Source organism: Oryctolagus cuniculus, chromosome 2 (genome assembly GCF_964237555.1).
Source record: "Oryctolagus cuniculus chromosome 2, mOryCun1.1, whole genome shotgun sequence".
NCBI lineage: Eukaryota > Metazoa > Chordata > Mammalia > Lagomorpha > Leporidae > Oryctolagus > Oryctolagus cuniculus.
The window spans coordinates 183,996,738-184,020,939 of record NC_091433.1 but is presented as its reverse complement, the minus strand read 5'-3'; the positions used below and the strand labels follow the sequence as shown (position 1 = coordinate 184,020,939).

The 24,202-nt window shown below is 41.6% G+C and overlaps 1 long non-coding RNA gene and 1 pseudogene across 1 annotated transcript; both read left to right on the top strand.

Annotated features, from left to right (window-relative positions):
• The first annotated feature begins 1,731 nt into the window (after window positions 1-1,731).
• LOC138848832 (uncharacterized) lies at window positions 1,732-24,190 on the top strand. The gene is made up of 5 exons (XR_011386955.1): window positions 1,732-2,170; window positions 4,255-4,360; window positions 6,757-6,952; window positions 18,845-22,746; window positions 23,832-24,190. It is a non-coding gene; the product is annotated as an uncharacterized lncRNA (long non-coding RNA).
• On the top strand, window positions 4,391-6,750 carry LOC138848686 (ubiquitin-associated protein 2 pseudogene; annotated as a pseudogene).
• Window positions 24,191-24,202: the final 12 nt, after the last annotated feature.

Genomic DNA, 24,202 nt, shown 5'->3' with positions numbered 1-24,202 from the left:
TCATCCCATAATCTACGTATTCCCTGACATTCCTCATCTCACGTATGGCACACCTATTCTCCCAGTCTTCCAAGTTGAAGACTTTGAAGTCAACCCCTCCAGCCCATTTCTTTCACACGTTTTATCAAATTCTTCCACCAGTTATGTTAGCTCTACCTTCAGAATACAACCAGAATCCCACCAATACTTGCCTGTGTCTATTGTTATTGTTTTACTTAAATCCCTTGTCTCTTAATTAGCTTAATAACTTCCCTGTATACTCTCACTAATTGTTAATTCCACTCATACCCCCATCACCGATTTTCATCTTCGTGTAGCACCCTGAGTGATCTTAAAACATAAAATATGTCTTGTTCTCCTCTCAATGCTTCAAAAAAATGATCCTCATTCTGGGAATTAAAATGGGCTTGCTGTGTTGTATCTAATCTGCTCCGTGGTGACCTCCTGGATGCTGTCTACTGCCCACTCTCCTTACTGGTCACCACCAACAGTATCTCTATCAGAAGATCTTGCTGCTGTCTGTTTCCTTGTTCTAGAAGCTAATGTCTCTTGACTTTACCATTCCTTTCACCAGTGCAGTGGTGCGGCTAGGGAAGCTTTCAGAATAGGGGAAAATTGCCAGGCTCCCATATATTTCATTAGTTTGGAAATGAGGGCACTTGGATTCCCTGCTGCTTTTGTTTTATCTGGGTCTGAGCAACAAAGGTGGAGACAGAGAGAGGTCTGCAAATGCAATTACAGTGCAATGTGCACAGAGAGTTTTACAAGCCTGCAGTCTCTTTAAGTGTCCTCCTTGGGAGTGCTTTCCTCTGAATTAGAAAGCTCTAGTTTTAGCCTGATGAACTGGTTCCTCGTTAATTGCCTTGTTCTAGCCCCTGATGGAGCTAGAGTAATGGATATTCAGGCAGGGAATGTGGCTTTTTGAAAGGGCATTATGAGTAAAGTTGACAGGATAGCTGGTTAAGTTGGTATTTCAGATAAACAATGAATGATTTCACAGTACAAACATGATCCAAATATTGATTGGACCTTCTCAAAAATTGGGAAGGACATACAGTTAAAAATAATTTTTATGTGAAATTCAAATGGATTATCCATATTGTATTTAATCTGAGAAACCTAAACATAAATAGTTAAAGGTTGATGTTGCTATAATGTTCAAAATATTTGTCTATTGATTAATTTCACTGGAATCAATATATATTTACCAGATATTTGTCTCTAGTTTTTAAGATGAACTATATGTTCATAAGAATAAATAGGTGTTTTCTCATTTATTGGGACTAATGAAGTTATCTACATAAATGAATATTTGTTATCCATGTGGTAATGTACTGTACAGATTTAGAAGCTTTTGTTTCCCTGGTGCTTGAAGAATTATATTTAAATATAAAATTATTTTATTTTATTGGTAAATACAATTAACATAGTGGATTAGGAAAACTGGGGAATTTGAAAGAGTAACCTTCTCCTGATCATACTAATGATATACATTTCTTGCAGAACACTTGGAAAATACATAATTATATAAGGAAAATGCATCTGTAGTTTTTACCCGTTTTATATTTTTAATGGAAAAAATTAAAAAATAGGTTGGGATTATGTTGTAATATAGTTTTATTGTCTTAAAAATTCACTATTATAATATAAATGTTTTTTATTTAATAGAGGGCTTTATAAAACACTTTACTGAAGAAATGCTTTTCTTTTTCGTTATTGTTTTGATTTTTTTCTGGTTCTAATGTTCAAATGAGGAAATTTGCATCCCTGAGTATTTTCTTTGGATATATTTCTGAAAGTGCAATTAATTTGATCTAAAGATCAAAGTCTTTTTGCAGTTGAGATATTTGTTGCAGGTACTGTTATTCTTCCTGTTTTTTCAGCCTGCAGCAAGGGGGATCCTCTTGGCTTTGGTTGCCCTAATTCTAATCTCCCCTTCTCTTGGGGATAGATGTGACATATCTTATGGCTAAGACTAGAAGCTAGAACTTTGATTTGATTCTTTTCTGATTCTACTTCTTTCAGGTCTAACTACCCCCATAGCAGACTCTCCTTGGGGGAGTGGTCTGTTTGCCATGGTTAGATTACCAGGACAGATGATAGCCAGCTCTCCATGCCTGCAGTTCTTCATTCTGCTAATGGGCAAATTGAAGACTGAAGGAAATTATTAGTAAGTCTGTGATAATTCTTACTGTAAATCACAGTCATTTTTAAGTACTGCATCTGATGTTTGGTCTTAATCTTTCTGATATCCATGCCTAATTGTCAACTGTTCCTGAGATCAAATCAGGGAGAGAAGTTTAATTATTATACATTAAAATCCCAAATATAAGCTTATTGACCAGGAACAATTGAGCCAGCATTGGGGGGATTGGCATTTAGAGGCCAGAGTAATGTGAGTAACATGAGATTTCATGTACTACCAGCATTATTTTAAGGTATACTAGATTGTGTTTGTTTGTTTTTAAATTATGTATTCATTTTTATTTGAGAGGGACATCAGGAGAGAGAGTGAGAGAGCAAGAGAGAAACAGAGATGGGCAGAGAGAGAGAGGTCTTGCATCCACTGGTTTATTCCCCAAATACCTATGGTAGCCAGGGCTGGGCCAGGCTAAAGCCAGAAGCCCAGTACTCAATCCCAATCTTCCACCTGGATGGCTAGTACCCAACCATGTGAGCCATCATCTGTGGTCTCAGAGGGTATGTGTTAGCAAGAAAGTAGAGTTGAAAGCCAAGCTGGGACTCCAGCTTAGGCACTCTGTTGAGGGATGTGAGCATCTTAACTGCTGTGCCAAATTCCTACTGCACATGATAATACTTTTTAAAAAAAAGTATTTATTTATTTGAAAGGCAGAATTACAGGGAGGCAAAAGCAGAGAGAGAGAAAGATATATCTTTCTTCCATCCGCTGGTTTACTGCCCAGATGGCTGCAATGGCTGGAGCTGTACCAATCTGAAGCCAGGAGCCAGGAGCTTCTTTCAGGTCCCCCACATGCGTGTAGGGGCCCAAGGACTTGGGTCATCTTCCATTGCTTTCCCAGGCCGTAGCAGAGAGCTGGATCAGAAGTGGAGCAGCAGGGACTTGAACTGCCACCCATATGGGATGCTGGCACTGCAGGTGGTGGCTTTACCCACTACACCACAGCACTGGCCCCTACACATGATAATTTTTGCTGTATATGTCTTGCAGTCTTTGGCCTTTAAGGTTGATAGTTTGTATGGCATTTATTGTAGTTGTGCAATGTGGTGTCTTAGGACTTCATATGAGCCAAACCAGATTTGGTACACTGGAGTTGTGTTGTCCCATGTCTCATTTTGATGTAGTTTACAAATAGGTGGTTTGGATGCAGTGGGAATTAGATTTCTAGGAGAAGCATCTCTTTATTCCTGTTTAGACTCATTTTAGAATTAGTATATAGGGTTGGCGTTGTGGTGTAGTAGGTCAGTGCTTGTGTCCCACATGGTTCGAGTCCTGGCTGCTCCCCTTCTGATCCAGCTCTCTGCTAATGACCTGAGGAAGCAGTGGAGGTTGGCTCAGTGCTTTGGCCCCTGCACCTATGTGAGAGACCCAGAAGAAGCTCCTGTTCCTGACTTTGGATTGGCTCAGTTCTGGCTGTTGTGGCCATTTGGGGAGTGAACAGGCAGATGGAAGATCTTTCTCTCTCTGTCTCTCTCTGTAACTCTGCCTCTAAAATAAATAAATCTTCAAAAATTTATAAAAAAGAATTAGTGTATAGGCTTTGTAACAATTTTCTGTGAAAACTATTTTATTCCCACTTTTGTATAGTGAGATGTGTTTATGTGGACAACAGATCAGATTGAGTATTTCAAAGATAGCTAAGTTCCACTAAGAGAAGATGACAGCAATATATGAGTTTCATCAGCTCAATCTTGCAAAATCCTAGAAATAGCACACATTTTGCCTGAAATTTCCACTTTCGCTTTTCTTCCTCTCCTTAATAGGCACCACTGTTAGCATTCTCAGCTCTGAAGCTCCATCCTAACTCTGTAGACATTTTAGTATCCCAGCTGTTCCACTTTCTTCCACAGGGTAGGTTCTTTATGGAGGACTGTGAAGCATAAGAAAAAAGATAAATTATGAATTGAAAGTTCAATATGATAGTAACTATCACGCCAAATCACCAGAGGTTTAGAGACCCAGATCCCTTGTTCTGAAATATCCCTGACAATTTTCCGTAAGTGCTTCTCTGGAAATGCTTCCTGATCACAGCTTCACTTCTCCCTTCCTCACAGACTGCTGTGGCACTCCCAGGACTCCTAAGGGCCGGCTTGATGCTTCAACTTTATTGGGCCCCATCACCTCTGTCTTCTTCAAGGCCACCGTTCCAGGGCTCCACAGGTGTGTGCAAGAACATCCACTTCTGAAGCAATGCAGCCCACCTTGGAGGGATACCTCTCCCCTCTCAGAATCCTGAGATTCTTCATTGTCAGGTAGTTGGGTGTGAGCAACTTGTCAGGGGCCAGAAAACCCTCATCCAGGGGAGGAACTAGCACCTTACTTTTTGACAGGTTTGTCCCAAGATTGTCCACTATGCGGTTTAGTTTGTGGTTAATGTATCCTGATAAAACAGGAATTTAGCCACACTGGAGAAATCCAGTTTGTAGCCACATGTGCAGAAAGCCCAAAGCTATGCAGTTCCCAGATGCCCTTATACTTTTGGGATAAAAGCCCCAAACCTGGAAGAAGGGGTACTGTGCTCTTTTCACAGGCCCATTCCTTCCTTGGAATGCAATCAAATCAATGTTTGTTTTATTATCCCTTCTTCTATCTCCCTGAACTATGCTTCATTACTCCATTGGTGAAAAGTAATCAAGGCTGCTGGGCTGTGTGGTGGGTCTGGGATTGTCCCTTCTGGGACTGAGCTAGTGGTGGAGAGTCCAGGGATGCAGAGTTACCTCAGCCAAACTTTGTGACATCACCAGAGTGTGACTATTAGCTTGGCTCCCATCTTGACTGGCAAGGGCTGAGGGTGTGGCAAAGGGAATTCCATACTAATCCACTGGTAGCTGGGACTGCAGCATCTGGCTCTTCATAGCCATAGATTGTGTAGGAGGGAAGCAGTGTGCTGCCATCTGGCTCCAGCTTTCCTGGCCTCCCCTACTACACAGGTTTGCCCAGTGCCTTCTGGTAGGGGCCACTGTGTTCGTCCATCCGGTATCTACCAAGCAGCTTGGTATGAACCTCAGCACCCCCAGTACCACCTTCCAGCAGGCCAGTGATTATGGCCAGCACAGCTTCAGCACGGATTACAATGACCTGACCCAGTGGGCAGCAGCAGGAGACTATACTATAGCAGGCTATGGTGTGTCATTGAAGGCTCCCAGCAAGTCTGCAGGTTCTGGGTCTGGCAAAGGAGTATTAGTGTCTTCAAGCACCACTGGCCTCCCTGATAGGACTTCTGTCTACAACAAGACTTGGACTTTTGCTAAGCAAGGATTTCATGCAGGCACCCCTACATCTTTTAGCCTGCCCTAAGCCTTAGGTTTCATTGCACACTTAGCCTTTAGGGCAGCCCCTGTCTATGTGCCCCTACCATTCCAGCACCTCTTGACAGCTAACCAGCAGGCCTGCTCACAGCAGCTGTACCACCACCTTCCACAGGATGCCTAGAATGGCTCAGGTCCACATATTCAGCCCAGCTCCCTGCAAGCCAAAGAGAGAAACCACTCTATGGACATCTTGATCTTGGACTGCCACCCTTTAGAAATGAAAGAAATAAACCTCCATTGCTAACGGTCATGCAGTTGTAATGGCAGCTCAGGCAAACTAACACATTTGGAGAGAGGCAGTCAACTGCCTCATGATATACATTCATGGTAAATTGAGTAGTTTAAATTAAACTGAAAAGTGGGCAGTCTTGGGTGGGCACTGGCAATAGCAGGGTGCTAGCCCCTGCCCTGGGTGGGGGTTTTGTGGCCCCTCTGTAGACACAGCAAGCACTAGGGAAGAGTGGCTTTACTCTGAGTGTCAGGAACCTTCAGAACTCTGTCATGAGGAGCCCTTTCTGAAGAACTGGGTTGATTCCATGTGAGCAACTCACAGTGGCAGCTCCTTGTCCTTAGTCTGGCACACTGCTGACTTGCATTGCAATCTGTTGCAAACTCCTTATAACCATCCCTCCTGCTGCTTGTTCAGGTCTCATTCCTGGCAGGGGTAACCACTGACTGCGGGGGTGGCTGTTTTCTAACTGTGCCACCTGCTGATCCCTTCTCCGTAAATTCATGCTTAATCACCTGCTACTCAGTGAAATGTTGAATTGTTCAAATAAACATTGCTGGGAGAGCTAAGATCAACAATTCAGGCCTAGGTGTTAGCAGTCATCTCCAAACAGGAGTGCTGGTCTGGTGCTCTCTGCTCTTTTGTCATTCCCCACAATCCACTGCTTATCCCCATCCTCTATCCTAATCCCTGGGTGGGTTAAACACCTCCACTTTGGGATTGCCATAGAATTGATCCTGTGCTTATTTCTAACCTACTACACATCTTTTTATATTAGGCATGTTTATTGGAAAACCTTCTTAACCAGGTTGTACGGTCCTTGAACTCGTGAGCTGTGTTTGGTTCATCTCTGCATCACTACAAGCTGTCACAGTGCCTGTCACAGTATAGGTGCCAAAAGTTGATCCTCAAAATCACTCTTCATTTGAAGAAAAATGATACTTACACAGCACTGGCCAAGAACATAGTCTCATAGAATTTTCCCTATGTAAGTTGTTTTTTCTTTTTTTCTTTAGGTCACTGCTACTCAACAAACATGTGAGTGTCTACCATGCATGAACTCAGGAATGGAATAATAAATCCAACTCAATCACTGCCCCAGAAGTTTCAAGTGCATCAGAGAGAGAAGAGTGCACTCATGGCTGTATGCAGTGACTGTCATGTCCATTCTTGGAGGAGAGGGACAAAGCACCTTGCTGTCAAATTCCAAAGGTAAGAAGGTGGGCATGAAGTTCACCAGGGGCAGCAGGTGAAATGTTCCCTGCTGGATGACTGACCAGTGTGTTAGCCTAATGGCTTGCTAGGGCTGTCATAACAAAGCACCACCAGTTGAGTGCAGTAAAATACAGAACTTTATTGCCTCACAGTTCTAGAGACTGGAACCTCAAGATCAAGGTATCTGCAGGTTGGCTCCTTTAGAGGGGACTATGAGGAAGAGATTGTTGATGCCTTTCCCTAGCTTCTGTGGTTTGCTGGTGATCTTTAGCATTCCTTGGCTTGGAGAAAGTTTGCCTCAGTCACTGCTTTCATGTCTGCATGGTGTTCCCTGTGTGAGTGTCTTTGTGTCTGAATTCTCCCATTTGTAAGGATGTTAGTCATATCAGAGGAGAGGCTCACCTTTCTCCATTATGACCACCATCTTCACCAATTATATCTATAAGTGCCCTATTTCCAACTAAGGGTAATTTCTTAAGCCTAACTTTCTAGTGGGAAGTATAATTAAACCCATAATAGGCCAATGCTCAGAAGGCAGAGATTAATAGGGCAAAGTGTCCAGGAAGCAAGAAATGTGTATGTATTCTGCATCTTAAAAACTCTCGAGTGACTCCCTGACCATTTTGTTTTCTATCCCTCTCTTAATGGCGTTTTTAGATAGCTCCCCTTGCCAAGAGTGCCTTCCTTTCTCCCTGCTTCCTCCTTCCCATCACAGTACAGTTTATTATTCCTGAATGTGACATTAACAGGTCTGCTTTGTGGGTAATATGTGCTTTATCGAGCCCTCTCCCATCATTAGCCATGCTGCGCCCTGCAATGTGTAGGCATATGTCCTTCCTGAGCCCACACCCTACCTTTTCCTCATTCTACACTCTGTTTCCAGAATTCTCTGCCCTTGGTGTTCTAAGTGTGTCTCCAGGGCCTGCTTGGAAAGATTTCCCAGCTCAGTCCTTCAGAAAGGGCAGACCATGCATTTAGAGGGTGCATCCCTGGAAGATGTTCTTGAAAGTAGTGTGTTGTCTTCTACTCTGTAAGTGCTGGAGGTGTGGGGTCTTGTAAGAAGCAGCCCAAACCCCGTGCCTGTTTTCCCCTTGACCCATATATGATTCTGTCCTTCATTCAAATGTGCCAAGACTCTATCCTCTGCTCCACTTGTCAGCCTCTGTCCTCCTCCTACCCAGCACTTCTTTGGAACCCCTCAAAGACCATCCACTGCATTTTTATCATAGCCACGTCCATGTTTGTCATATTTCCCCTTTGTGATGATTTAGTTTATGTGTCAACTTGACCTGGTTATTGGAAGCCCAGGGAGCTGGCAAAATATTATTTCTGAGTGTGTCAATGAGGGTCTTTCTGGAAGAGATTAACCTATGAATCTGTAGGCCGAGTAAAGAAGACCCACTGTCCCAAGGTGCATGGACATCATCCGATTTCTTGAGAGCCTGAATGGGACCAAAATGCGGGGAAAGGACAAATTAGCTCTCTCTGCTTAAGCTGGGACATCCATCTTCCCTTGTCTCTTGTCACTAGGGCTTCTGATCTGGGGTTTTCTGACTCTCCCTGGGACTTAGACCACAGGCTTCCTTGGTTCTCAGGCACTGGAGTTTGGACTGGATCTACCCTCCTGGCTGTGATGGGTCTACAGCTTGCAGACAGCAGATTATGGGACTTGTCAGGCTCCATAATCACATGAGCCAAGCCCTTATAATAAATCTGTCTCTATGTCTATACTGCCATATCCTGTTGGCTCTGTTTCTCTGGAGAACCCCGACTAATACACCCTCCTCCTTCTCTGTTCCTCTGTACACTCATATCTCCTTCCTTGAACTAACATCTAAGCTTCTTAGAGCAGGGACTGTGCTTTCTCATCTTTCTATGTAGTACAGCTGAATAGGTGGAAGTTAAACAAATATTCTTGACTACTTTCAGAGATTTCTGGATGAAATATGAGATTTCGCAGACACAGGAAGGAAGCTTAGTGTAGCGGAAAGAACATGCTTGGGGGCTGGACGATCCTGGATTGTGTTCTATCATTTCATATCAGTGGATGGGGAAGGGTCACTTTCGGACTCTTTAAATCTTAGCTTCCTCCTTAGTGGAATGAGGCTGTTGACAGCTGCTAGTAGGGATGGCTTAATTAGTCATGGTGGCAGCAGAACGAAGCACATGGTGAGTGTGAGAACTGAGCCACCAGCCTGTTCCAGAGCAGTGCTTTTGCCATGCCTGGGATTTACCCCAGAAAAATGTGAACTTGGCAGTTCAGACTGTGCTCCTAGATTGGTTCAGTAAGCCTGGGGGAGGCCCTTTTAACCCACACTTCTATAAGTATCAGCAGGTACTGCTGCTATGTAAACAAACTTGGTAACCACTGTTCTAGACTCTTTTTATTGACATCAGAAACTTTTATAAGATAGGGGGCATTATAGCTCTAGTAAAATCTAAAGCTCATCCTCTCTCTCGCTCTCTCTCTTTCTGATCACAGAATATGGTTCACTTCACAAATGCTTGCAATCCCCTGGGCTGGGTCAGGCCAGTCCAGGTTACCCATGTGGGTGGCAGCAGCCCAACTACCTGAGCCATCACCTGCTGCCTCTCAAGGTGCTTAGTGGCAGTAAACTGGATTTGAAACAGAGTAACCAGACTTGAGCTGGACACTCTGATATGCATGGGGTAGTCCCAACTGCTGTCTTGACCACTATGCCAAATGTACCATATACTTGAACATTGCAAATAAAGTAGATTGTAAGGCTTCTCCCTACAAGAAAAGAGAAGTATGTAAGGTAATGTGTATGCTAATTAGCTGAAAATAGCTGTTCTACATTGTACATGTTTCAAAAAAGTATGCTCTGCCACATGATAAATATATGCAATTTTTTCAAATTAATAAGTAAAAAAATAGAAAAACTATGTTTTTCACAAATTTGAATCAGTATTTTAACTTTTATGCTTCATTAATTCTTTTGGCTGAACTGCAAGCTTCCTACTTTTTGAGCCAGTACTTCTTGTTGTATGTTAGGCATAATTATCTGAATAACTTGTTGCTTTTTTAATTTCTGTGCACTCCCTTGTTTTGTTTCTTTTCCTGAATAATGCCCTCCGAAAGAAAGTGTAATTCTCCACTAGGCTATGATGACGCTGCCCTGTCTGTTGCACCCCTTTAGATGAGTCTCACCGAGACAGAAGTCTCTGTGTCAGTTTAGATTCCCCCTTCATCTTTAATATTCAAATAAGCATTGAATCCTGACAATTATTCCTTCATTCATTTTCCAGGCTGTGTCCCTTTTCCCTTCCTTTTCATTGCCACCCATTCATGATGGTTCCATCTGTTTGTAGGGACTGAATTGTCCCTCATCCCCAACTCGTGTTAAAGCGCAAACCTTCCATGTAATTGTATCTGGAGATAAAGCTCTTAAGGAGGAACTTATAGGTTAGATGAGGTTATAATTGTGGGACCCTATCGCAATCCATTTTCTTTGCCATACTAAAGCATCACAGGCTGGGTGAATTATAAACCACAGATGTTGATTTGGTTAAAGTTCTGGAGGCAGAGACATCCAACATCAGGGACCACATGTGATGAGGGCCTTCTTGCCCCTTCAGGATATGGCAGACAGCATCACATGGGGAGAGAGAGCATGAGAGGGCCAAACTCACTCTGTCACAAACCCACTCCTGCGATAGCAACATCACTCCATTCATGAAGGTTCCATCACCTTTAAAATCCTGCCTTTCCACATTGTTGCAGTGGGAATGAAAATTCTGACATGTAACTTTGGGGGCACAATTCATACTCTAGCAAGCTCTAATTCCATAGGGCTTAAGTGCTTATTAGAAAGGGGAAAGACCCCAGATCTCTTGCTATTTATCTAATACTAGGTGAAGACAAGCAAGAAGGCCCTTGTCTGCAAGTCAAGGGAGGCCTCAACAGAAACCAGTGTTGTTGGCACCTGGATCTTGGTTTTTTTGCTTCCAAAAATGCAAAACATAAATTTCTGTAGTTTAAGTCACACAGACACTAGCATTTTGTAATGTCAACACCAAAATGACCAAAACTTTATTTGAAGGAAACAGCTTCCCACTTTCCAGACCACCCTGTACAACTGTGCACAGTCACTACAGATACTTTGTTGGATTTCTATTGCTGCATTGCCATACCATAAGCTTAGTAGCTTAAGCAACACCCACTGATTACCACATGGGCCAAGAGTGGCACAGGTATCTATTTTTATTGTCACTGAGTTGAGTTAAATGTTGTGAAATATTTATTTACCTTATCCTATTTTGTTGCCTGCCTACGGTATACCAGTTTCTATGCTGCAGTCTTTTGAACTTGCAACTTGATTTGGAGGATTCCATTTAGAAAGTAAATCACCAGGCAGAGGGATAAGGGTAACACATTAGCCAGTACCCATTTAGACTTCAATTCATGAAGCAAATTGATCACTTCCTTTTTCCAACTGAAAGTGACTTTATTTATAAGTAAGGGTTTAGATGGAATGAGTTACTTCATCCTTTCCTTAACTCTTCCCTGACCTTATAGCAAGCAACAAATTCAGGAGCTAAGGATGAGCATGAGAAATGAGCAGCATGTGTAGTCAACAGAGGCTAGGAGGTCGTATGAAATCAGCTACAAGGACGGGGCCCAGGGAAGTGCTCTAGAACTAAGGCAGTGAGCCATGGGATTGTGTTAGCTTTCTCATTTCACATTGTACCTGATGTGCCTGTTCACAGAGAGGAAATGGTGGGCCTGTGACCTAAGGTTGACACAGGACAGGAGATGTTTCTTTCTCAGGAGTATCTCTTCTGTGGATTTATAAGATAATATCATCTGATATTTAGAGTGCTTAACTTAAAAATGGGTCATAGATAATTGATTTATAATTCTGTTGCAGTTAGAAACTAAATGCTTTCCCATGGATCTAGTGTTATGTGAATGTTGATTGGATTTTCAAGATTATTCAAAACTGGAATTTAATATGCATTTTACTAATATTTTTAAATGGTTTCTATGGTTTGTGGTTTTTTTTTTTTTTTTTTTTTTTTTTTTTTGGAAATCAAACCCATTCTGTCTTTTCAGAATGGTAAGAAATTGTTTTAATGTTGATATTATGCTTACTAGTTTCTCAGTCATAAATAACTTTAATACTTCTTAACACTTACTTAACACTGTTTGGCTTGGAAATATATATTTTTTCATTTCTTCATCTCATGGGAGGAAATGCATTAATTTACATTTTAAGTCTCCATTTGGTATTGAAATTAGAACAACTTGTTCAAATCCTGTAGGTTTTTTTTTTTTAAATCTTGGATAAATATTGCTAAACTTTCATTGAACAACTTGGCTAAACTTTTGTCGCTCCCCCTCTTCGTGGAGGAGCAACACAGGACCCTGCGCTGTTCTTTCGTCTGCTCGGCCCTCCCCGGGTTTGCTGCTGGTTCTTCCTGGGTTGGCTACTATCCCTTCCACCTCCGTGGAAGGGCAGTTCCCCCTGGCCACATTCCCCACTTCCACAGGGGAGCGGCACACCGCCGGCCGGCTCTTCTCGGGGGCTGCACAGGTGTTCCTTCAGCTAGATGTTCCCCATAGATGTTACTGGTGCATGCCGTCTCTCTCCTCCTTTATAGTCCTCCTCCGCCAATCCCAACTCGGCTGCCCACACGCCGAGTACGCCGCTCTCCTCCAATCAGGAGCAAGTCCTATAGTTTATTAGTTGAACTGGAGGCAGCTGTGCGGAAGCTGTTTACTTCTCTCCCAGTGCCATATTGTGGGAGAGCAGATGCATAGAATAAGTCCTAATTCCAGTAACTTAGTCCAGTCCGGATGCTCCCCACAGATCCCCCTTTCTTTTTATTTTTGGCATTGATACGCGCCTGTCTTCGGTGTCCCGCGGCACACACTCTGCTCTACTTGCTAGAGTTGCCACAGGCTCTTACAAGTCCTATCAATCAGGAAAACCGAATCCGGGTCCTCTCTTCGCCATTGTGAGGAGGTTTTTAGGCGCTGATGCGTGCCTGTGTTCGGTGCCCTGCAGCGCATGCTCTGCTCTGCCTGCAGGGGCTTACAAAACCTATCAGGCAAACCGAATCCAAGCCTTCTCATTGCCGTATTGTGGGGGAGACTTATTAGTGTTGGTTTGTGCCTATCTTCGGTGACCTGCAGCTCATGCTTTGGTCGAGCTGCTTGCTGGTGCTTACCGCCTTAAATCAGGCAGACCGAATCCAAGCCTCCTAATTGTTGCATTGTGGGGAAGCTTTACTGATGTTAATTCGTGCCTGTCTTCGGTGACCTGCGGCGCATAAGCTGCTAGCCGCCGCAGGTGCTCATCGTGCTCATCGCCTCACTTAATCAGGCAGACCGAATCCAAGCTCTCACATTGCAGTGCTGTAGGGAGGCCTTTCTATTTCTCTATTTCTCTATCTCCGGGCATTCCTATTTCTCCCATTTTACTTCTATCTTCCAGCATTCCTATTTCTCTCACTTTGCTTCTAAACTTCTATTTCTCTTATCCCTGCAGCTTTCCGGCACCTCGCCCTGCTGGCAGCTTCACGGCTCCGCGCAGCTTCCCGGCGCCTCGCCCCGCCCCGAGGCTGCTTCTCGGCGCCTCGCCGGCTCTGAGCCGCTTCAGCCTCTCTCATCTGCGCGGCTCGGCTTTGCGCGGCTTGGCTTCGCGCGCTCCGCGGTCTCCACGCCCTTCGCGTCTGCACCACGGCCTCGCGCCAGCCCCGTTCCCTATCTACTCACGCCCCGTGCTCTCTCTGCACGCGGCGGCTTCCGCGAGTAACACAGCGTAGCTTACGTGTCCGCCACTAGCATTCAATCTAAGTTCCCCGGGCTAGCCTGGCGAATTCAACCCAGCATACGTCTCCGCCCCACGGTTTGGCTTCCCGTCCTTTGCTCCCCGGGCTAATCAGACGGATCCCAACCTGGCTTACGTTTCAGCTTCTGGTTTCAACTTTTCGCCCCCCATTCCCGGGCTAACTTGAGAATCCCAAAGTGGCTTTCGTGTCCGCCTTGGCCTGCCCCCCACGGCTTCAATTTCCCTAACATTTTTCTCTACCCGGTATGTTTCCCCAAACTTTCCTCCAACGATATTCCTCCCTCATTTCTCCTGGCCTCTCCCCACAGTCCGCGTCCGAGTCTGTTTGTTCTAGCTTTCACTTTCGCTTTCGACCTTAGAGATTTCTCCCAGCTTCCCCCCGTAGTCCGTATCTGAGTCTATGCCTGGGCTTTCAATAGCTTCTTCCGGCACCTTTTTTGTCCGGCTTTTCCCTAGGCTGTTTGCTAGTCTCTCTCTCCGATATTTTCCCACTTCTTCCCGGTCTTTCCCTCCTAGGTTTCCTATCCGAGTCACGGCACCACTTGCTGCTCCTCCACACGCGGAGGAGCCGCACCGGACTGGGCGCTTGTTGTTCCCTTTTTTTACAAGTCCTTTCTATAGTAAAGTAAGAATAAGTAAACAGCAAACTCCCAAAGCAAGAATGAGTAGAGAGAAATGAGAAAGAACGAAGTAACGAACTTCCCCACGAACTTCCCCGCGAACTCTCCAACGCACTCTCCAACCAACCCACACCACCATGCCGTCTCTCTCCTCCTATATAGTCCTCCTCCGCCAATCCCAACTCGGCTGCCCCACGCCGAGCACGCCGCTCTCCTCCAATCAGGAGCAGCTCCTGCAGCTTGTCAAGTTGGTGAGAGGCAGCTGGGTAGAAGCTGTTTACTCCTCTCCCAGCGCCATATTGTGGGAGAGCAGATGCATAGAATAAGTCTTAATTCCAGTAACAGTCTAGTCCGAGTTGCTCCCCACAAACTTTAGCTTTGGAAAGTCATCAAAATATTTCTTTCCTTATATAGTTATTCAGATCCAAATTCATCTTCATTTTCTTCCTCAGTAAAATTATTTCATTAGGCTCCTCTTTCCCCAGGTATGCAAGTAACTAATTTTTGTGGTGGTTAATTTTAAGTAACATAAGTTTTGTGCTTTCATATGCAGCAGAATTGTATAAATGTGTGGTGAAAATAAGGTCCCATATTACATTATTACCAACTCATCAGTCTTAGACTGTGAAGAACTTCAGGTCATCTTATTCTAACCCCTTTAATTTAACGATGAGGGAATAGAAGTCTAGGAATCATAGATAGTGTGCTCAGAGTCACATGGCAACTTCAAGCTGAAAAATTTCCAGAGCTCTGATGCTGTAACTCCCTTTCCAGTGGTTTTCTGATATATCATGCTAACTTGCCTGTAGGTTTTTTTTCCCTCTTTTAAATTCTAGGCTAGACATATTTTTTACTAGACCCCGGAAGTATTTTATGTACAGTTTTATGAAAATATAATTAAAAATTATTACATACCCCAAAGTGTTCATTAGTTTGGAAGAAACCTAAGATTGTGTATTCCCTCTCAAGCTTTAAAGAGGTTAATTTGTCATAATATTGCTTTCCGAGAATCGGTAGATGTCAAGAAAGGCTAAATAATTGAGTCAAGAACACCAAGACCATTAGCAGCACAGAACTTGGTTCTCTAGCCCTCATCTTGAACAAGTGGAGAACACAGATTCACAGCCACATTTTTTAGTTATGTACAATCCCTCTCCTGCCCCAGACAGTTGAATCTGAACCACATTACCATTATCAGAAGGTAACGACGGAGTTTAAGGAACAGGAGCTCGTAGTGCTATAGGTTTAGGTATTTCAACCCTGTGGAGGTTACTCACATTTAAGTCATTCAGTCAACAGGCATTGACTGAGGTCCAGTGGCCAGCCAGGCAGAGAGGGTTGGTTATGTGATACATGCTCTCTATATGCTCATAATAGCAGACATAAACAAAAATCAAGTGGAGATAGAGACAGGATTGGAGTGGACAATCTAGAAACACTGGCTCTTTTCTGCAACAGGAAGAAGAGTGAGCCCTGTAGGAATGATCTCCTTCCTCTTTGTTTCCATCCATAAGAATTTATTGTTCCTGTGCCATTCCTCTTTGCTGTCCACTGTTCCTGCTGTTGCCTTATTGTTTCCATTTGTACCAACTTTTCATAGTTCTAAAACTATTTATTAGAATTGTTCCTTGGAAGAACTCTAGGTACTGTGCTGAGAACCTTCATGTTATCCAAGGAAAGTACTGTAAAAATCGCACATAAACAAGAATTATTGTTTTAGACAAGCTCATCCAAGACAAATCATCCGTGCTACCAATTTCTGGCACGTCTCTATCGCTAACTATCCGTCTTATTCAGATTTGAGGCTCAAGCACTTTCCTTACCTCATCCTCTTTCCTTCCCTCCTCATTTCCTGCATTTTCAGTCATTTCTTGCCAAATAGTTTTTGATTAGAGGTTGCATAGGTTACTACATGGTCCGCAGTGATGCCTTCAATCAAGTTATGATTCGTGTTGAGCACTGGAGCTCTACAGTGAGAGGTTGGTACCAGTACATTTGCTATTAAAGGTGTTTCTGTTGACAGGGTTGATATCAGACCTAGAAAAACTAGTTAAAGCATTTAGCTCAATTATTAAACCATAAACACAATTTGTGTTTGGTGAAATGCTATTTCTTTGCAGTAATGGTGGAGTCTATGGGAGAAAAGTTGGGGGCCTTGGAGTTCAGAGTTTATCTGTCTGTAATTTCATATGCTCTCTCTTAGTTCACTGGGAAATTAAAACAATAGCCCATTTTTATGTGTGTGCTAGACAGTCTGCTAAGAAATTTACATGGATTATCACATTTAATGTTTTAGTATTACTGTGAAATAAATACTCTATTCCATTTCACAGATGTGGAAAGTGAAGCTTACTGAGTTTAAAGTAAGGCTTAAGTGTCACGACTATTAAGAACCAGTTAAGGATTAAACAGAAGTCAATCTGTCTCTAATGCTTGAGCTTCTAATAATTACTGCAAGCTTCAGTGTTTTTTTTTTTCTACATGATTTTATATTTTCTACATATTACATAAAATGTACAATAATTAATGTAAATGAACTTAGAAAAGTTAAGTACTGAATCTCTAGCATAACTATGAAAACAATGCAATGAGGTATACTCACAAAAATTATAGAAAAATTAAAGATTCTAATGCAAACTCTAAAAAAGTATCCAGAAGTAGGAATAGAGACACATAAAACAGTAAGACTAGTGAAAAACAGTTAATGATATAGTAGATTAAAAATAAGCACATTGATGATTTCATTAAATATAGTGCATTGCAAGCAAATACAATGGCAGAAACTGTGAAGGTGGATTTTAAAAATATATCTTCTGTATATTAAGATAATCGAAAATGAATCTTGATGTGAATGGAAGGGGAGAGGGAGTGGAAAAGGGGAGGGTTGTGGGTGGGAGGGACGGTATGGGGGGGAAAGCCATTGTAACCCATGAGTCGTACTTTGGAAATTTATATTCATTAAATAAAAGATAAAAAAAATATACCTCAAAAAAAATATCATCTATAGGTGATGAATTTTTAATAAATTTATTATTTTTTAGCTTTAAAATTTAATGATATTTTAAAAAATTTTTATTTATTTGAGAGGAAGAGTTACAAACAGAGAGAGAGGCCGAGAGAGAGAGCTCTTCCATCTACTGGTTCACTTCCTAAATGGCCACAGCAGCTGGAGCTGGACTGATCCGAAATCAGAAAACAGAAGCTTCCTCTGGGTCTCCCACATGGATGCAAGGGCCCAAACACTTAGACCATCTTCCACTATTTTCCCAGACCATAAGCAGAGAGTTGGATTGAAAGAGGAGCAGCTGGGACATGAACCTATTTCCACATGGGATGCCAGTGATGCAGAGACTTTACCTGTTGTGCCATAGTGCCAGCCTCAGTTGAATGATTTGCAACATTTTGCCACATTCAGTTCTTATGTAGACATTGGATCTTCTTTTATTTTAATGGAGCTCACATATTTAAAAAAATGAGTATTATGTTCTCTCTTTTTGTGCAAATCATTAGATACATATTTAATGTGGTTTTCAAACATGCATGCTCTTAAAGAGATCCCAAATTACTTCCCAGGAATGAGTAACCACTGTTAATTTTAAACAGAGCATTAAGCTCTTTGGTCTCTAAAATCCCTTCTACTTATGACAGTCTGTGAATGCCATGATGGATCCTACTCTTTAGATAAGATTGCTGAAAGATTGGGAAATGTGTTAGCCTGTAAGGCAGATTGCCTTAGGTTTCCAGAATGGCCTCAGAAAAATTAACAAAGCCAGAACTATTGTATCAGCTCCCACCTTATGGACAACATCAAAAGATCTGGGTCCAAGTCCCTACTGTAGCACTTACCTAGCTGTATAACCTCAGACAAGAAACCCTATCTTTTGGAACCTAACTTCCTTTTCTGTAGAACAGGAATGAAAGAGCTTATCTCAGAATTGATGCAACATTAATGAATGCTCTGGGCACATTTTCTGTAACATATTCTGGGCCTTGAGCTTCCTATGTTTGTAGTTAGATACTCAGTGGTTGTTTTTCTCATCTGCGGCTTAATTTTGTTTTGAATGAAGCTTTTTAAGATCTCATTCATCTGAAAATAATGATGTTTGCAATTGAGATAAAGCATATCTTTTCTTAAAGACATGGCTTTCTTGAAAAGGCACAGCTCATAGAATTTCAAAATGGTGAGTGTCCTTGGAGATTATACAATCCAATACATTAATTTTCTGCTCAGCACAAATGCCCAAACAGGTTAAATGGGTTTCCCTAAATTACACATCAAATTGTTGGCCAGTCAAGGCTAGAGAGTTTTTCCATCTGCTGGTTCACTCCCCAAATGCTTGCAACGGCCAGCGATGGGCCAATACAAAGCTAGGAGCCTGGAGCTTCATCCAGGTTTCTCATGTGGGTGTCATGGACCCAGGAACTTGGTCCATCTTCTGCTGCTTTTCTAGGTGCTCTAACAGGGAAAAAGATCAGAAGTGGAATGGCCCAGACTCAAATGGGATGCTGGCATCATCATAGGCAGTGGCTTAATCTGCTGTACAACAGTGCCAGCCCCACAAATGGTAAGTCTCAGCGGTGATAATGGTAACATAAAGTCATGTGAACAACTTCAGTCATTACTACAACTACTGTGTCCTTGGGTGAATACATCCCAGTAGAATTGAGAAATGCTTGCTTTCTAATGAAAGTCAATAAATTTCAGGGCCAAATCAATATATTCTGCTTGGAGTTAGGTCATATGTCCCTGAACGACGGGATGCTCACACCACTGACAGATTTAGAGGACTCTCTTGAAGCACCCAGGAGGTGCTTCCTGGTGAACCAGTGCCTCAAGTTATGGTGCATGTGCTTTTACTGAGTATGACTAGGAAGGCGTCGCCTACTTTCGTAAGTAAGACATTGATATGTCTGTTGCTTTGAGGTAAGTAAATCTGTGTAAATAAATACCTTTGTGGTTAGTATATGGGCTATGAAAGCTTCAAGGAAGAGATTAATGCCAATTAAAGGAATATTCTAAATGATTGAATAAGCCTAAAATTAGGGACACTTCCTGTCTGTCAGTTCTTCTATTTAAAAGGCTTTAATGGTATCAAGGATACAAACACTCAAGAGTGTCTGCCATTATTTTTAACAGATACCAAGGGTGAATGAGCTGGATTTATTTAATGCTGAATTCCATTAGGAGAAACAATGTCTTATATTTCCTATATTTTACTTGAATAATTAAATTTAGTAATATACTTTGTCTCTCATTAAGACTTTCTTGAATCAGAAGAACTGAATTCTGTTATTCCTGGCATCCTAGAAATGTAGGCTTTTCTGTTTGTTTCAAAATATAAAGTTTCTTTAAAATCACAATTATCTTAGTTTCATTTTGTATTAAGAAATCTAGTATCTTTTGGGATAGGCTTTTGCAAGTAACAGCCAGATGACACCTATTTGCACATGCTCTCTTTCTGTTTACTTAAATTAACTGTGATGTTGAGAAGTTAGGATTATTATCAAGAAACAATTATATGATTCTTTTAGCCCAGTGATAATGAAAGGAAAGGGAAAATAGGGACAAAGGAAAAATTTTTAAACTAATTCAGTATGGAATCTTGGAATAAGTTATCAAAGTCTGAGTTGACACTGTAACAATAAATTGAAAATATAATAATGGATATACACTAATTCGTATATATGAGATATTTGACTATTTGTTCCTTCTAAATTAGAAAAGAGTTTTAAAGGATTCCCAAATGTTGTAGTGTGTGTTAACAATAAAATTCTTGAGTCAAAATACCAGTAAGTTCTAGAAAAGTATGGGGGGGGGTGGAGAATGAAGTAGGGAGGGAGGGAGAGAGAGAGAAAGAGAAAGAGAGAGAGAGAGTAAGGTGGAAGAGGAGGAGGATGGAGGATTGGGGAAGGGAGGTGAATTTGAGAGAAAGAGGCATTAAATGACACTTGGCCGATGTCCAGAGCAGCCATTTCTCACTCTAGCTTTTATCATGAAATCCCACGCTGAGAGTAAATAGTGCTTGACTGCTGCATCTCAGAAATAGGGAAGGACTTTGAATCAGTCACTCTTAAGGAAGACATGCCGATCCTGGGAGAAGTCCCAGACCATGTAAGAAGGGCCTGTATATCTGTTCATCTGTCAGCACATATTTCTCGTGTCTGTCTTTCTGTCCAGAACAATGTTGCCCCTACTTGCCTGTTGTGTCTTAGCTGTTTTTATTGCTATGTAAATATTTCCAAATTTGAACTATTTCCACTGCAATCATGTCATCTTTAAGAAATCTGAGCATGCTAAGGGTACATGTTATCTGGAGTTGTGATGAGCTGATTCATGACCGGATGCTAGTTAGCCAAAGATAGAAGCAATTTTTATGCTATTAATCACGTTTCCCGAAAACTGTGTAGTAGTTTTCGAAAAAGGAAAATTACATCCCTTGCTGTCATCTCAATGTTTAAAGAGTGCTTCATGCTTCTTAGAGGAAGGCATTGCATGCTTTAAGAACGAGGTAGAAAATTAATCAGTCCATGGTTTTCTGGAACTTGGAAGTAGATGTTGCCTGTGCAATCTGAAGTGAAATGAGTTGACATTAGTAGGGAGACCCAGGTAAGATTTGAATATTTTTAAAGATATCTGTATTTTTCATCTGAGAGAGAGAGAGAGAGAGAGAGAGGAGGAGAAATGATCTTCAGTTTACTGATTCACTCACCAAATTGATGAAGCTGAAGCCGGGAATCAACAACTCAATCCTGGTGTCTCATGTGAGTGGTAGGGTTCCACCTAATTGGCTTATCACCTGCTGCCTCTTAGGGTACCCATTAGCAGGAAGTTGTTATCAAAAATGGAGCCAAGACTCAAACCTATGCTCTTCAATATGCAATACAGACATCCCAAGTACAAAATGCCCAACTCAGATTTGAGTATTTTTTGAATTAGACAGTAATCTCATTCATTATGCATTTTATCTTATACAGTACACTAGGAATTAGGAGGAAAAGACTGTCCTGCATGTTGAAATCTGTGAGCTAGACATAGAAAGGCTCTGAGCTGTGTCAATGAGACTCAATCTCTGATTGAAGTCATGTCAATCTTGACAAGTTAATTTGGCATCGTTTAGTTATCATTTGTGAAGTGGGAACATGAATTATATTCATTGAGGAGCTATTTATGGGATGTTCATTATGAGGCACAAAGTATGTTTGGCATTGAAGATTGAAAAATAAATAAGATAAAGTTGTATGCTTTGGGAGTACAGAGAATAAATGAAGATAAACAGACTTCTAACTCACAGCCAAGGCAAAGGACAGCTGTGGGGTCCAGTCTAGATTCTTCCAGTAGCTGAGTGACAGTGGACGAAGCATGTTGCTTACCTTATGTAAAAATGGGCTGAGAATGACACTAGTTCTTTGAGAAGGTTTTCACTGAAATCAAGTAAAATAGAATAACAATGTCTTATAAATAGCAAAGCACAAACATATGGGAATTGTTTTATGAAGGAAATATGGAATAGTATAATGGGTATGGGTTTGAGGGTCACTACAGTTCAAATTCTTCCCTAACACTTAAAAGTTATATGACACTGAATTACTATGAAGATGAAATAAGCAGTTCATTCACTCATCCGTTCATTTACTCATCCATCTATTCAGCAAAGTTGTTAAGTATGGATTATGTGCTAGACACTGCTCTAGTGCTGATCTTGGAACTCTTTCTACAAAAGACCAGATGGTAAATATATTAGGGTTTGTAGGCTATCTGTCTCTGTTGCATCTACTCAACCTTGCTTTGCAATGTGAATGAAGTTATATAGAATTCAGAACCAGTAGGTTGGATGTGTTCTAAAACCTCTTTTTGTACAGAAGCAGATGGTGGAATGGATTTGAGCTGTGGGCTACTGTTTGCTTACCCTTGCTTATTATAAATATTAGTCATGTGTCTTAATTTTAAAGCAATCTTATTTTAGTAGGCAAGATAGTCAAAACACAAGTAAACAAAAAGGAGTCAGATAACTGCAGATATTCTTTCTCTTAATTTAGTATGCAAAGAACTTATGCCTTCCATAAGTATGGAAATACATAGTATGGAGTGGCAGTTTGGTGAATGGCTATTGAATCCATTTAAGCAGAAATAGTTTCTGCTTGTTCTATAATCGTTGCACCTGTGTTTTCTTCAGCATTGAATACATGGTTGACAATCAACAAAAGACACTGGATGAATTTGTAAATTCTCATTTTTCAAGTGTTTATCAACAAGATTCCATGAGCAGAGATACTGTTACATGTGCATTTCATGGGGGCCATTTAATGTTGTCTAAACTTCTGAAGGAGGAAGCTGTTATCCACTGGTTTAAAAGTGAGTCTAACTGTGCATTAGTTCTAGGATTTTGGGGACAAAGTAAGGGTAGCAACACCAGAGAGGTGTCCTCAGTAGCTATTGTGAAGGCTCAAAATGTCTTATCAGAGAGGCAAAGAAGCATGTCCATGCCTTTGTTCCAGTATGCACAGAAGTCAGTATAAAAGAAAAAAGTATAAAAGGAGCTAATGTTATTTTTTCCTTTTCTGTTTGTTTAAATAAAGTCTATTCATTTTTCCTTAAAGATTTATTTATTTATTTAAAGTCAGAGTTAGAGAGATCTAGAGAGAGAGAGAGATTCTTCCATCTGCTGATTCACTCCTAAGTAGCCACAGCAGCCAGAGCTGAGCCACGCTAAAACTGGGAGAATAGGAGCTAGGAGCTTTATCCTGATCTCTCACATTGATGCCAGGGCCCCAAGCACTAAGGCCTTTTTCCGCTGCTTTTCTCAGGCCATTAACAGGGAGCTGGATTGGAAGTAGAGCAGCTGGGAAACAAATTGGTGCTCATATGGGATGTCGGTGTTGCAGGCAGAGTCTTTACCCACTATTTCACCCATTGGCCCCTAAAATTAATTTTAATTTTAATTTTATAAAGATTTATTTTACTTATTTGAAAGGCAGAGTTAAAGAGAGAGGGAGAGACAGATCTGCCATCTACTGGTTTACTCCCCAAATGGCTACAATGGCCAGGGCTAGGGCCAGACTGATGCCAGGAGCTAGGAGCTTCTTCCAGGTCTAGGTGGGTGCAGGGGCCGAGTAACTTGGGCCATCTTTTGCTGCTTTCCAAGGTGTGCTAGGGAGCTAGGTTGGAAGTGGAGCTGCCAGGATGCAAACCAGCACCCATAGGACATGCCGGCATCCCAGGAGGAGGCTTTACCGGCAACATCACAAAGCTGGCCCCTTAAATTAATTTTTCAATGTACAGTTGTAGCAGGTCTGCTTTCGAGCACTCTATTGGTTTGAAAGTTGTAGGAATAAGAAAACTATGGAATTTTTTATTTTGTGACTGTTGTATTTTCTGATTGTGTTGGGCTCACGTGACTGTACCATCTGGCCCTTTCTGTGTCCTTGCTCTCTCTTCAGAGTACATGGGGCACAGGAACAGCCTTAGTCTGCCACTGTCACCCTAGAACATCATATGGACCGAAGCAGATGAAGAATGCCTTGATGGATCAATAAAGTTATAAAAATGCTGAGTTCTACAAGAGTATAGAAAAAGGCTAGAAACAATAATTAAGTAATGTCAGTTCCATTCTCGTACACTTTTTTTTGTAATTTTTAATAACTACCACATATCAGAGAAAATATACAACATTTGTCTTTCGGGGACTGGCTTATTTTGCTACCTACTTGTTGAACATTATGCTTAGAGGTACATTAAGCCTGTGATCATAAAGTAAATTTAAATTATGTAATTGCAAAAATCAAAGAAAAAAAGAAAGGAATGAAAGGGG